We start from the raw sequence: 13,764 nt of genomic DNA, 5'->3' as shown, positions 1-13,764 counted from the left end.
TCTTGACAGGAGGAAATGAGTCATATTTGCCAAAAATACACATCTTTGAAGTCTGAGTTAACCTAAGGACGCGCAGTATTCCTGCAAGTGTAGTCATGTTTGGGTAAGCAATCACCACGTATATCATTGATAAGATCTGAAAGGCAGCACAAACAAATGCTGGATTTCAAATATTTTACTTTGGTCTCAGACCTGCAACTCCTACAACAGATCAAAACCCAACTCATTAGTGTTTCTGTTTGTGTTACAAGCTGTTTTTTGAAGCAGCACACGCACTTTCGGCATTGCATATCAAGTGCTTTCATTAGTAGTTTTGTTGCATAGATCTGGATTGCCTGGAGCGTGATCTTTTCTATCTGTGAGCAGGAGGTAGCGAGGGTAAATTTAGCTGTGAACACAGAAATGTAAGCTTAACAGAGAACAACCAGCTGATTGCAACTAAATTTTACGCAGTGAAACCAAGCATCAGTGAACTGGAAGCAAAGCTTGAAATGTAGAGAAAAGGCTGCTTACTATTGGGTATTCAATCAAATGTGTGTGGCAACAGAGAGCCATTAAAAACAGCCGTGCCGGAAAACAGGAAGAAAAAGTAACAAGATTTGCCTTGTTGTAATCAAACAACTCAGTTGGTTTTGTGTATCTTGACACCTATTGCATGCTTCTGTGTCCCATAAGAGCCCTCTGTTAAACTTCCTAAGGGCTTTGACCAAAGTCAGGATCTGTGGATTAACGATGCCATGCATGGTGAAGCCCTGTGGGACATGAGACGTAGCGCTGGACATGTACAGCATTTTTCTCTGTTTTATTAAACAGTTGTGCTGTATATGTTTTAATTCTGCAGCATGAAACATTTTCCTCCTTCTGAAGATATTTCCTAATATTAGTCTGTGTAATCCTCTAACAGATTTTTTATTTTGGTGCCAAATTTTAAATTCTCACCCTGAAAGCAGTTTATAATGTTGGTTTTTGCTATGATGACTCACCTCTCATTTTGGAAATATATGTTTTTTGTTCTGGTGTATCTGAGCTTCAGTGCATCATCAACATGAAGGCATAGCATGTAGAGTAAAACGACATCATGTCTGTGCCCTGTCTCTGAACCATTGTCAATAATTAAAGACCTGAAGAAGGAAGGATTAAAGCTCAGACTTACACTGGCCTATATCTCTGCATGAACATCACAGCAAGAAGCTGTAGATAACATTGTTTCTATAGGAGGAGGTATGCTCACACTGAGGCAGTCTTATGAGTGGGAAGGCTCTGTATTCGGTATACTGCACAGTGACTGCAGTGGCTGTGCAGTTGAGCACACGAGGCAGCAGTCAGTAAATCCAGTTCATTGTCTAAAAGCATGCCATCTGTCTCTGACATCACACTATTTTCTCTGGACAAAGATTATATATGTACAGAGGCCCATTTCTGTCAGAAATGTCAGAGTGGAATTGCTAAACCCTAACCTTCAGAATACAACTAGATGATGACAATAATAAACGTATCTGACACATTCCCGAGGCTGGTGGAAAGTCATTTCTGTAGAGTATGTTGAAGGCTGCAGCTCAGTGGTTTTATTCAGTAGAAAACAGTCAACACATTTCAGTAGAGTGTGAGCAGGGAGCAAAATAATTATTGTAGACAGTGAGACAAAAAATGTTTACAGAAGGGCAAAATGTGAAATAGTGATATTTTAAAATGAAAAAAAAAAAAACGTATACAGGGACTAATTCAAGTTTTATTTGCATGGATTGAACTGTGTCAGAATAATAAAATATTACCTAATGATTCATAGTTCTTTGTTAGTGAAATAAGATACCAGATAAATGGTAATGGTAAATATTGCTAAGGCATTGAAATACAGTTATATTTATACATATTTCATCAGTTCTTTTCTTTCATATATCGATAGATGTATGAAAGAAAAGATGAGAGGATAGGATTAATTTCTAGTGAGACGCGGCTTGTCATGTATCACAAAGAGATAAAATAGTCTTTTACAGATTTTTTGGACCTGAAATCAAGCAGCTCAGCAGAAAAGCACAGGATCTTGTTGACAGTGTAAAAGAAGCAATTGTGTATTGTATGTCATTGTTGGAACTGAAACAATTCCTCATAGTTCTTCAAGAAACCAAAACACTGCCTTAGAAATGCAAAACATTTTGGTGGTTGTGCTTTATTTAAATTTATTTAATGTAGATGTCTCAGTCTGGTCTGTTCCCTCACTGTTCTAAGCCACAAATCCACTTTTGCATTTACACGCAACAGTTTTTAATGGTTTCGATTTCAGGGATGTTGCATAAAGGAAAAAAGGAAGCTTGTGATTATGATAAATGATGCAGACACACTATTTTACATGCAACGATGCTGCAATCGGAATAAGATGGCCTCTTGACTCCTGGGGCTGCTTGACCCACATTTTAAGCTCCATTTTCTGTGACGGGGGAGGAAAGCAGGCACACTGGGTACAGTACAGTGAGAACAGGGTTGGGCTGTCCATGTACACAGCTATATTTATTCAAAAGAGGTTACCTCCAGCAACCACCAGCTGAACTCTTATGAAGGCCACTGTGTTCTGTGTCTACAACAAGGACAGAATTTCTCTGTTTCGAGTGTTGCACTCATTAAAAACAGTGTTAAAAGACCGGAAATGAAGTGTTAAGATGGATTTCTCGCTCAGACAAAAAAAACCCAAACATGACTGCAGTGTTTGTAGAACCAGACCTCTTTACAAATACAGATACAGACAATCAGACAGAGTGAACTAAAGGATATCGGGGCTTGTTGTAGCATGACTACAGCATTTCATTCACCTGATATAAACTACCATCGCTTTTTTGTTTAGGCCCTCCTCCTTTCCTTTTCTCCACCCTTCCTTGCAGGGTACACCTGTTGCATGGGTCAAGGCTGTTGTTAAGGCTTGCTCACCAATGCTTCCAGCCTCCAGCGATGTTACACAGCACAGAGCACAAATGATTTTCCCGTGGTAGTTGGGCAAGTCACATAAAGGTATGTTCAAACCCCCCTTTTCTCTCTATTTTCTTTCTTCAACTGTATCTTTCTTTTTGTATGCTTTTTAAAAAAAAAAATGTGTGGCTCAAATAGAACAGTCAAGCTTTTTTGATGCTTAAATTAGGAAATAATGAATGAGTAGTGATTTAAGATGCACGGCACCAGTTTAGAGTGACTAAAAGAGGTTGATTTTGGCCTCCAGGTATGTAAATGTGCAAGTGTACAAAACACTTTGCCTCAGGGTCTGTCTGCACACATGAAACCCATGCTTTCTCGTTCTTTTAGGTTTTGAAGGAAGGAAAAAGAGTGATGTTTTTGTGGAAGGATGATGGATGGTCACATACAGATAGAAATAAATAAAATCTCGGTACCACAGTGACATTTTCTGTGTAGCTTAGCATTTGTTTTAGTATATTTTATTTCGGTCTCATTATAAAAAAAAAACAAAAAAAACAAGTTATTATTACACATTCATACAAGCACTCACTCTGATGGATTCACAGGGGGTGTTGGTTTAGCCCAAGGATACTTCTGCATGCAAGCTGGAGTAGCCGATGACGGGTTAGATGACCCGCTTCACCTCCTGAGCCTCACCCGCCCCGAAAACCTGTTAGAAAGGTGATACAAGTATTCATTTTAGAAGAATAGTAGTGGGATAGACCACAGACCTGATTCCGATTGAGTTTTAGACAAAGGCTAAGTGAGCAAAGTAGGTCAATGCATTTTCTAGGTTATAAAAATCCATTCTTATGACACAGGAGGTCAAATTTCCAACCCGTAGGTCTTTCAAATACAAAGCTACTTTAAGGTGCTTCTTATTTCACATAGGATCGCCACAGCATTTCAAGGAATACAGAAACAAAAAGGTTTCACTGACTATTCTGTTCAGGAATCCGTCTCCCATCAAGAAATCCCACCTGTCTTTTGCAGACATTGACATGTGCGTGTGTATCTGTTATTTTCTTTCTGGAATTGTGGGATGTGTCGAGGTCTGGAGACAAAAGGTCATAACCTAGTAGCTTCCCGTGGCCTTCTCCGGGGTCAGCTGCCTGTTGTTTGTAAAGATGCCTGGATCTTTATTTTTGTTTCTTACTGGATCAAGTTGTCAACCTTGAGGAATGAAACTTATCTATTTTCTGCCTTCAAATAACAATTTTCTGGGGGAAAAAAAGTCCATAGGAAAGATCTTGATAAGGACTTGAAACTGATCTGCTTTTTTCAAACAATTAATTGTGTTGAAAAGGAGAAAAGTATCAGGATATAAGTGTCACAATTTAAGTTTAAGAAAGAAAGTCCCAAAATGAAAAGAAAAAATCTAAACGATTGTTGTTGAGGTGAAAACGACCAGCTGCTGAGGTTGTGAAGTCCAGCTTGTCTTGTTTTCATAGCATTGAGAATATTAATTCACTTAGTGCTATTATTAGGCTTCTTTTCTTTTATTAGGCAGATGCACAACAATGCTTGACCTGAAGAAAAGAAAAAGAGTGAAAAAAAACTCTATAAAAACTTTATTGATTTCCTAAGATGGAAAGCCTTTCAATCCTGGACAAACACAGGCACAGACTGACAGGTGTGTCTATAAAACAGCTGAAAAACACACATGCACGTACAGATGCTCAAGCAGCAGCAGTAAAAAAACATGAATAAATAAATAAATAAAAGTTTGGATAAATCAAGTGAGAACAGCAGTGAATGAGAAATAAGTTGTCCTTTAATTTTCCCAGTTTTAATGTCACCACTCATCCTGTCATTTGGTTACCACAGCTTTTGATTATGTTATGCTATTCTTATTATTGGTTTCAAATTATGTTGCCATGCGTTTACATGCACTTTGCTGCTCTGCACGCGTAACATGTATGTTGTTCTGCACACAGCCTTTGAGTGTGTGGTGTGTATGCTGTGTGTAGGTGGATGCATTTAATGACCCGGCTCTTTGCTAATGTGAATGTCCGGTCAGTTGCTTACACAGCTGCACACTTGTAGATCCACATTCACTTCTCTCTCTCCCTCTCCCTCTCTCTCGCTCTCTCTCACACACACACACTCACGCACAAAGAGATGTACACACTTTTTGTGCACAATGCTTTAGCCACACCCAATTTTGCGAAACTTGTGTCTGAGAGATGCTTTGTCTGCAGAACTTCATCTGTTTTTTTTCTGTTGTGCTGAACCAATATGGAGTTCGCACATCGTGTCGTTGTGCTTCACTAGCTAATACATTCAGCTTCGCTTCACACCGAGCCCATCTTCATGCTCAGACGATTAACACCATGACACTCGCAGTTGCACTTTAGCCATCCGAGAAGTTTGACTGAACCCGTATTTAAAGCCAGACAGCATCTTATCAAAGTAGGAAGATCTTTCTGGAGACAGATGTGCAACAGTGACCTTTGCTTGCTCTTCCAAGCAGATGTTTTCTGGTCTATAATAATACCTTGCGTGGAGGTAGTTGAGGACAGGGTCGCAGTGCTGCTGGATTTGAGTCCTCGTGCCATCTGGATCAGTTTATCCTGTTAGTGGAAATAACTACCTTCACCTGGCTGCAGGGGGGAAAACACTTATCATTAGTCCCCGTTCGGTTCAAGCTTATTTTAGTGAATCTTGTCCTTTTTAGGAGAGGCTGCCACAGCGCTTAGACTGTATGGTCAGGCACTTTGAAGTCAATGGATGATATGTGGACGAGAGATGCCAGAGAGTGCTAAGAGCAAAAACAACTCTTTTTTTCTTCTCCTGATCTTGTTGAGAAGCAAGAGACTTTTCCTTTGTCCATCTCAAATTACAGTCATTACACAACTGCGACAGTTGATGAGACATGACACCTAGTGGTATTACACTTACACTGCAGGCTTAGATACAGAAGAAAACCCAAACAAGTCAGGGAGGCAGGCTCTGCAAGTTGTTTGATCCAAGCACGCAGGGCCTTTCCCAGGGTTGTCCTTCGATGGTTCCTCTTTGGTATATTAATATTTACTATGGTGTACAACAACCACAACATAGTAAATATTAATACATTAGCATCTAAGATAAATAGTCTGTACACATACCTCTTACAGGGGAAAAAAGAAGTGGGAAATTGAGCTACCCAAATGCCAGCAGACAATACTGCTCCCTTTTTCGACTGCCTCCCTCTGATAATAATTTTCATACACTCCCTTGGCTCGTGTTTGTTGATTGCAATCACCAGCACAGTAAATCTTGCTCCCGTCTTTCACTGGACGGCTCCGTTCAGCTCTGAACCCACTGCTTTGAGGTTTGACTCTATGGTTAGCCAAAACATCTGCTGCACCCACAACCACAAACAACCCAAACACACAGACAACAAGGAAGCAAGCGCAAACAAACTTAAATTGGACTTAAAAACTGTAAACACCGTTTTTAAGTAAGGAGACACGCCTGAGTGAAATTAAATCGGAGGAGTCAAAAGAAAGGAAATGTTGAAAGAATGCGATTGGAAAATGAAGCAGTAATAAATGGCTGGAAGTAAATTCAAGAGCATAAGTGACAAGTAAGTGAGAGAAAAACATGGGTGAGGTCGTTTGCTCATGCTCAGTCCCTCAGTAGTGAATTAGTAACTCTGTCCAGTCAGAGTTCCAATTACAAAGTGATAAATCAGACAGATTAGCTGCACTCAGAGGCAGCCCACTCCCACCAGCTGCTTCTGGACTGCTTACTGTATAAAAAAAATATCTGCAGAGGGGGAGAGAGCTAAAAGCAAGCTAAAAAAAAAAAAAAGCAAGTTACGCTAATAGGGAAAAGAGAGTGACTGGAGAGATTAAGAAAAGAAAAAACAAGATGTTTAGTGGAATAAAGCAAAGGGCTGGCAGAAGAACGCTAAGAAATAAGAGAAGGTGAAGCTGTTAGAGGTGATCAGAGAGAGATGATCCCAGGAGACAAGGAGGAGACAGATGATGAGACAGATACTGTGGAAGCCGGAGGAAAAGAGGGGCGGAGATAGTCTGCAGATTAGATTTACACAGACTTGTGGTGACTCATGTTTTTTTTTTTTTAATAAACCTCACATATTGTCTTATTAGCTCTGTCTTTCCCAACATTGCTGTTTGCTCACATGTCAAGCTGTGTGAATCACACCATAAATCCAGAGCTGCAACACGTCTCTGTGCTTCCCACTTCATCTGAACAAAAAAACTTTAGCCCTCCTCTTAATGCCAATCCTTTTTGGCCCACAGACATCGCAGTCTCGATGTACTAGCGTATGTTCACTCTTAACTGGTAATGTGTTTAGAGCAAAGGAGGAGAAGCATGAAGATATCAGCTCTTTTCTCACACACACGCAGACTCACACCTGTTGCCATGGTCTTCACCTGAAACAACAATGTGTGTGTTCGCAGCAGTGTGACTCAACTGCATGTTTGGGTCTCTCTGTTTCCCATGGCCTGGCAGCAGGCAGTGTTTTCATATGCCGCTCTCCCAAAACACCATTGTGTCAACAGCTTTGCTTAGACACACAAGAAGAGCTGAAATTTAACCATTAAATGCTGTCGTCATGTAGTCTTTATGAGTGTGCTAATGACTGCTTGTGTCCGGTGGCTTCCTCAGAAAGCTTTACTACTTGTTGATGTGAAAGACTTATTAAAGGGACTATAAAGGGAGAGTAAGTTATGGCTTAGCTTTTACACATACGGTAATGTTCCTGTTATGTGCACCTGGTTACTTCCCGGTGGTTCCCAAGCTTTTTTATCTGATTTACCCCACAGGCCTGTGAAATGAGCCCAAGTCCTTTTAAAATCAACCCTAATAAGCTTTTAATTATATAAAAATGGATGCTGTTAAAATAATTCTTCATCCAGTCAGAAGGTCAACATTTAGTCCTTGTAGATTACAGGGATAAAACAAAAGGGACAAAAAATAGATGCTCAACATTTGTTAAGCTTTTCCTTCAGTTTATGTGTTGCTTTAAACAATTTTACCTCATTGAGCTTTTTATTTAAGTTCTGCCAACTTAAAAAAACGTGTCTGGACGTGTTCCCATTTAGAATCAATAGTTTTTGCTGCTATTCATGATATTTCAAATTAAAAAAATCAGGTTCAGTTGTTTTTTTAAGCATTGGGGTGCCTGGCTCCTGAGGTAGGGCAGCTCATCTACTAATCAGTAGGTTGGTGGTTTAATTCCTGGCTGGACCAATCTGTGTGTCAAAGCATCCTTGGGAGTTCCTCCTAATGTGTTCATCAGAACATAAATGTTCAATTGAAAGCGCTTAGATGTTGAAAAAGTGCTCATGTGAATGAGAATGTTGTATTTAGCGCTGCAGTGGAAAAGCCCTATAAGAACCCGTTTATTTACCATTAGGTGGGTATTTCAATTATTTAATACTTCTCTCTGTTTTAATGATTTGTGCATCCTGGCTGTCCTTATTTTTACATGAAGTTTTAACATTTAAGCACTGCAATATATTATATAGTATGAAATAATAATATTAATATATTACATTACAGTACATTGTTTGTTTGAACACAACCATATAATTGTCTATTGGCCCAACAAAGTACATGGCTGGTATCAGATAGAGTGCAAAACAGGTTACCTAGAATATTTTTGCTAGGATACAAAAAATACATAGCTTCACTTACCATGATTCACATTTGTGTCTAAGGATGTGGAATCAAAGTAAAATTAGCAGTCTGATGAAAATGATAATTACAAACTACCTTCAACCTGCAAACATGCAGTTTGTTTATAAATGGCTGTATTAATAGCCTAACAGCATCCTGGTACTGAATACCCATTAGGATGCAGACATGCAGTTAAATGCAGGTTTGCATAGTATAGTATGCTACCTCAAAAAACAGATAAATATACCTGAGTGCAACCTGAGTTTTTGTCTACTTTAACGATGGGCTGCTCAGTTAAAAAGAAAAGAAAAGAAAAGAAAGTTAGTTTTTTGTTTTTGTTTTTTACATCCAGGTAGTTTTGATTCATGTCGGAGGAATTCTGGAATTTTGTTCACTTTTTCCTGCAAATACAAATAGATTTTAAAAGAAGCACAATTCAGCTGTAAAGCCCTTCGAATGAGCATTTCGTCTGCACTTAGAATGCCGACCTTCAGCGACTCCAGATTTGAGAATAACGACGCTGTCCACAGTTATTTTCTGTCTAGCAATTTTGTTTTCTGCTGCAGAAAAAGCATTCTAATCTCGCAGGGTGACATGTCTGAATAGGGTGGCTGTTAATATTGTTCTAGTCTGAATGGAAAAAGGGGGAGAAGAGGGGACTCGAGCCAAACTCTCAAGCTTGCCACATTTTTCTCGGCTTGTCCTATTTTCTTTTTCCTCTGAATATTCTCCCTGTACTGTTGTGAATTTAACACCTGCTTCCTACGCTGGACTAGCACCCAGCAGTGGCCAGCTGAGGTTAAAGTCACTCGGCACTGTGGATCTCAGGAAAACACCAGGACAGAGAGAGATCAGCTAAAACATGTGGAACTGCTCTGTGGGTCTTCCGTGAGAATTTCACATATGATAACAGTCTGGGAACCAAAACCTTGAACACACTCCACAGTGATGGAAACATTTAGATTTAATTTTTTTTAAAAACACATCTGGCAAAACAATTACTTTGAAGAAGATCATTATACCGTCCTCAATTACTGCACCTGTGACATGATGTGATCACTAAAACACAAACCCCCTTCACACATAATTATATTCACTCGAACATTTTGAAAATGTTTCCATTTAGAGAAGTCTTTAATGTATCATTCTTCTCCTGCAGCCCATTATTCCCAGCATTTGATCTACTGAGCTCTTACACAGACATATCCAGGCTACATTGTAGATTGCAGCTGAGGGACATTCACTGCCAAAGCACATTGTTTTCCAAAAGGGATTCCAGCTCATATTGTGGATTTGCTATAAAAAGGATTTTGTGAAACTGACATGCAGACAGCATCATTTAGAAGTGGAGAGAACAAGAGAGCATCTGAGCTGACCCACTTTAAGCATTGCCACTGGGTTATAGTGAATGTACCGTGTATATAAATCACTTTTTAAAAGAAATGTCCCACCATTTACATTTGTTTTGTGTGTTAAGGCTATTGTCACATTGCCATCGCCTTGTCTGTCTGTAGGAACCAGGAGAATGGAAGTTTGCTACAAAAACGATGTATTTGTGTCCCATTGAGACCTTCTCATAATATTAAAAATGTGATGTTTCATTATAAAATCTCGGTGGGAACAAATCTATTAAAGTGGGACAGATGGAGAGCAATTTAAAGTGTTAGAGGCGCCTCTGTCCTGTCCTTTATTAGCTATAAAAATAGAGCGTGATATGTGGAACTCCACAGGCTGATGGATTTGCAGTATCGCAGGAGATAAACATTTGGGGACATATAATGTCAAAATCTATCATTAATGGCACCTGAACGAACAGTGAAAAACAAGCATACAAGTGCACAGATTCCCACGACAACTGGAGTGTCCTTGAATGCACAGCTTTACTTCACAAGATGCTTATTTTGCCCTTAGCGCCACACGCTACTCAAAACATGCAATAAAACCACTCTTAGGGGACCCACAAATACCTGACACAAAAACACGTCTGTGGTGCAGACAGATAGTGAGGGAGAAGTTCCTTCTTGCTTGCTGAGAGAACACAAGTGTCCAAATCAACCAACCAACCAACTCCCCCAAATCCCGACAAGCTGGGGTCGAACAGGAAATTATGTCACAGACACAGCAGCAGATCTCCAGACACTGATAAGGTCGCTCCTCCTGGGAAAGTGAAACAAGTGAGAGACAGATTGCTTCTTTGTCTTTCTCCTTCCTCTTTTCATCTTGTCCCATCAAGACAGGAGCGATTACAAGAGGAGACTATTGAGACACTGTTTACTGAGACAGAACACTTATATTAATGTCCCTGAGACATGATTTGGGTATTTGGGTGTGCTCCAAAAAGCAGGATGCAGTCTGCTGAAAAGAAGCTTTTCCCTTGTGTTAAATCAAAACAACATGTGACATAAAGTTAACGAATTTGGAGAGCAAATGAAGTCAGGTAATTGATTCAAGGACCGAGGCTTGGGGATAGATTGCTGAGGGGAGAGTGGCTGCTTTTCTATTCTTTAATGATGATATTAGTGGGTATACTCAGTGTGAGTCATGCTTTATAGACTGAAGACTGTGCTGCAGTGTCTGAGTGTTCATGGGAGGTTATGTGGGCAACTGCTGGTTTGAAGTAAATCACTGCTGGGGTTCTGCTCACTTGCCTCAGGGATCTCCAGCTCACTAGTAAGGAATTACACACACTGGGAAGAAGTGGTGAGGGAGCACTGAGAGCCTCGTCCTGCTGTGTTTGTGTATATAAATGTGTGTATATTTAAGAAATTGCAGCACATGTGCATGTTTATACGGTTGCTTAATGAACCTGTGTGGGTGTGTGCTCCAGACTTCCCGACAGCATTATCTCAGGAAGTCTGACAGTCTATCTTTGTGTATCTTTGTGTATATTTCTCTGTCTAGTTTTGTCTGGTCCACTGTGTGTGTATATATATATATATATATATATATGTGTGTGTGTGTGTGTGTGATATGGATACGCTATGATGGCCGTCGTATTTGCTGACTCATAAAAGCACTGAGCAAACCCACCCCCACTCCACCGCTGGTGTTTGGACAGCCCATCTGGTTTTCATGAAGGAAGAGGAGTACGAAATCAGCATCAATCTGCTGTGGTCTGCTTTCATCCTGATGAAGAAATGACTGATTTTTTAGATTCTTTTTAAACAGCATTTCACTACTAACATATCAACAATGACTGCATCAAAGTATTGACTTTGGTGACAATACAGTTGCTCTTAGCAGCATGGAGCATTTTAGCTTTTAGCTCAGTGTTGCTTGCTTTCTAGTCTGCAACTTTTCCCAGGTAGTCAGCTGAATCTGGCTGACTGAGACTCAGTGTTTGCATGCTCAGTGGCTCACCAAAATTAGGCTGACTCAAGCCAAGCAATGGTTGCCAGATTTGGATAGTTGTTGTGTTTAGACAAGTTTGGACTGACGGTTGGCACATTTAGCTGAATTTGGAGCTATTGTTGTTCTACTGTGGCAACCTAAATGCAAGACACATACAGACAGACTTCACTTTAAGCACACAGACTCTAACCAGTTTAGTGAGGGCAATTTTGGGTCCCCATTCATACCACGCAAGTTTGCTTTCTTGCTCCCTGCTAGGTTTGGGCCTTTATGAGCCCAGGAAAGCATAACATTATATTTTGAAAGATTGAATGGTAATGGTGATACTCATCTCACAAATCTTACATGAATACCATGGTAATATGGAGCATTTAAACATTTCTTTGAGCTGTTAGCATACATCTTTAATGACTAAAAAACAAGAATTGGGTGCAGATTTTTTATTTATTTATATTGGATTCTCTCTGATCTACATAGGGTCAAAATTATACATAAAGGCTCAAATACATATACATGCCTACAGCCACTTGTTGTGCTAAAGGTTTTAACATTTTACAACTAAACCCTATTAAGTATTTGTCAGTGATCATCACTGACTACAACTGGTAGTCTGTCTTTGCTGGCATAAAAAGGCAGCACTTATTGGATTGGGAAAGTCAAGGAGCACAGTGAATATTTAAGGAGGATTGTAGATTTACGCAAGTTAGGAAGCCATTTCTAAATGCCTTCAGATTCCAAAATCATTAGTTCAAACAACTGTGCGTAAGTGCACGGTATTCAGACGTGGCAGTACCTCGCTGAGGTCGGGAAGAAAACTCAGACTCTTATCCTCAGATAAAAGGAAACTGGTTAGGATGTTTAGAAAAAACTCAGGAACCACCAAGGCTCAAGCCAGCCATCAACTAGAAAGTGTTGTGACACCAGCGTCACTTTCTATAGTGAAGCAAGTTCTACGTAGGTATGTACTAAGACGGTGTCGGCCAAGAAAGAAGCCCTTGCTTCAAAATGGACACCTTTGGGCTTGACTGAACTTTCCTCACGTGGACAAGTCAAATACCTTCTGGAAAAATGTTTTATGGTCAGATGAGACAAACACTGAGCTATTTGACCACAGTGACAAGAGATATCTTTGAAGGATTATAGGTGAGACTTTCAGTCCTAAGAGCACTGTACCATGGTAAATGGACTGGTTCTCTACACAACTTGCCTCATTCACCAATTCACACACACACACACACAGCATCTTGGGTTTAGTGTCTTGCTCAAGGATATTTGGCATGCAGACTGGAGTCGACGGGGATCAAACCACCAACCTTTCGATTAGTAGGTGATCTGCTCTACACACCATCTGCCAAGCATGGCGGTGGTAGCATCATGCTGTGGGGCTGTTTTGTTACCACTGGTACTGGTACACTGCACAAATTGGATAGTGAAGAAGGATACTACCTTCAAACTCTTCAACTTCACCTCAAACGAACTAGATAGTTGAATCTTGGACACAAATGAGTGTTACAGCAGGATAAGGATCCCGAACACACATCAAACCTGGTTTTGGAAACGATAAAGCAGGCTAACAAAAAGCTTCTGGAAAGGTCTATCCAAAGACTGAACCTCAACCCCTCTGAAATATATGGATTAAGCTTAAAAGCCAGGTTCATTTCAGGAAACCAACCACCCAATTTAATTGAGCTCTACCAATTCTGCCAAGAAGAGTGAGCAATTAAGAAAGAAAATTAAGAAAAGCAATATTGCCTATCAGCAAATTAATGACATGTTGTTTATAGAAAAGTTAGGAACTGATACTCAGTCACATTTAGTTCTTACAGGTCCAGACACACT

Source organism: Neolamprologus multifasciatus, chromosome 5, assembly GCF_963576455.1.
Source record: "Neolamprologus multifasciatus chromosome 5, fNeoMul1.2, whole genome shotgun sequence".
In the NCBI taxonomy this organism is placed as follows: Eukaryota; Metazoa; Chordata; class Actinopteri; order Cichliformes; family Cichlidae; genus Neolamprologus; species Neolamprologus multifasciatus.
This window is presented reverse-complemented; position numbering follows the sequence as displayed.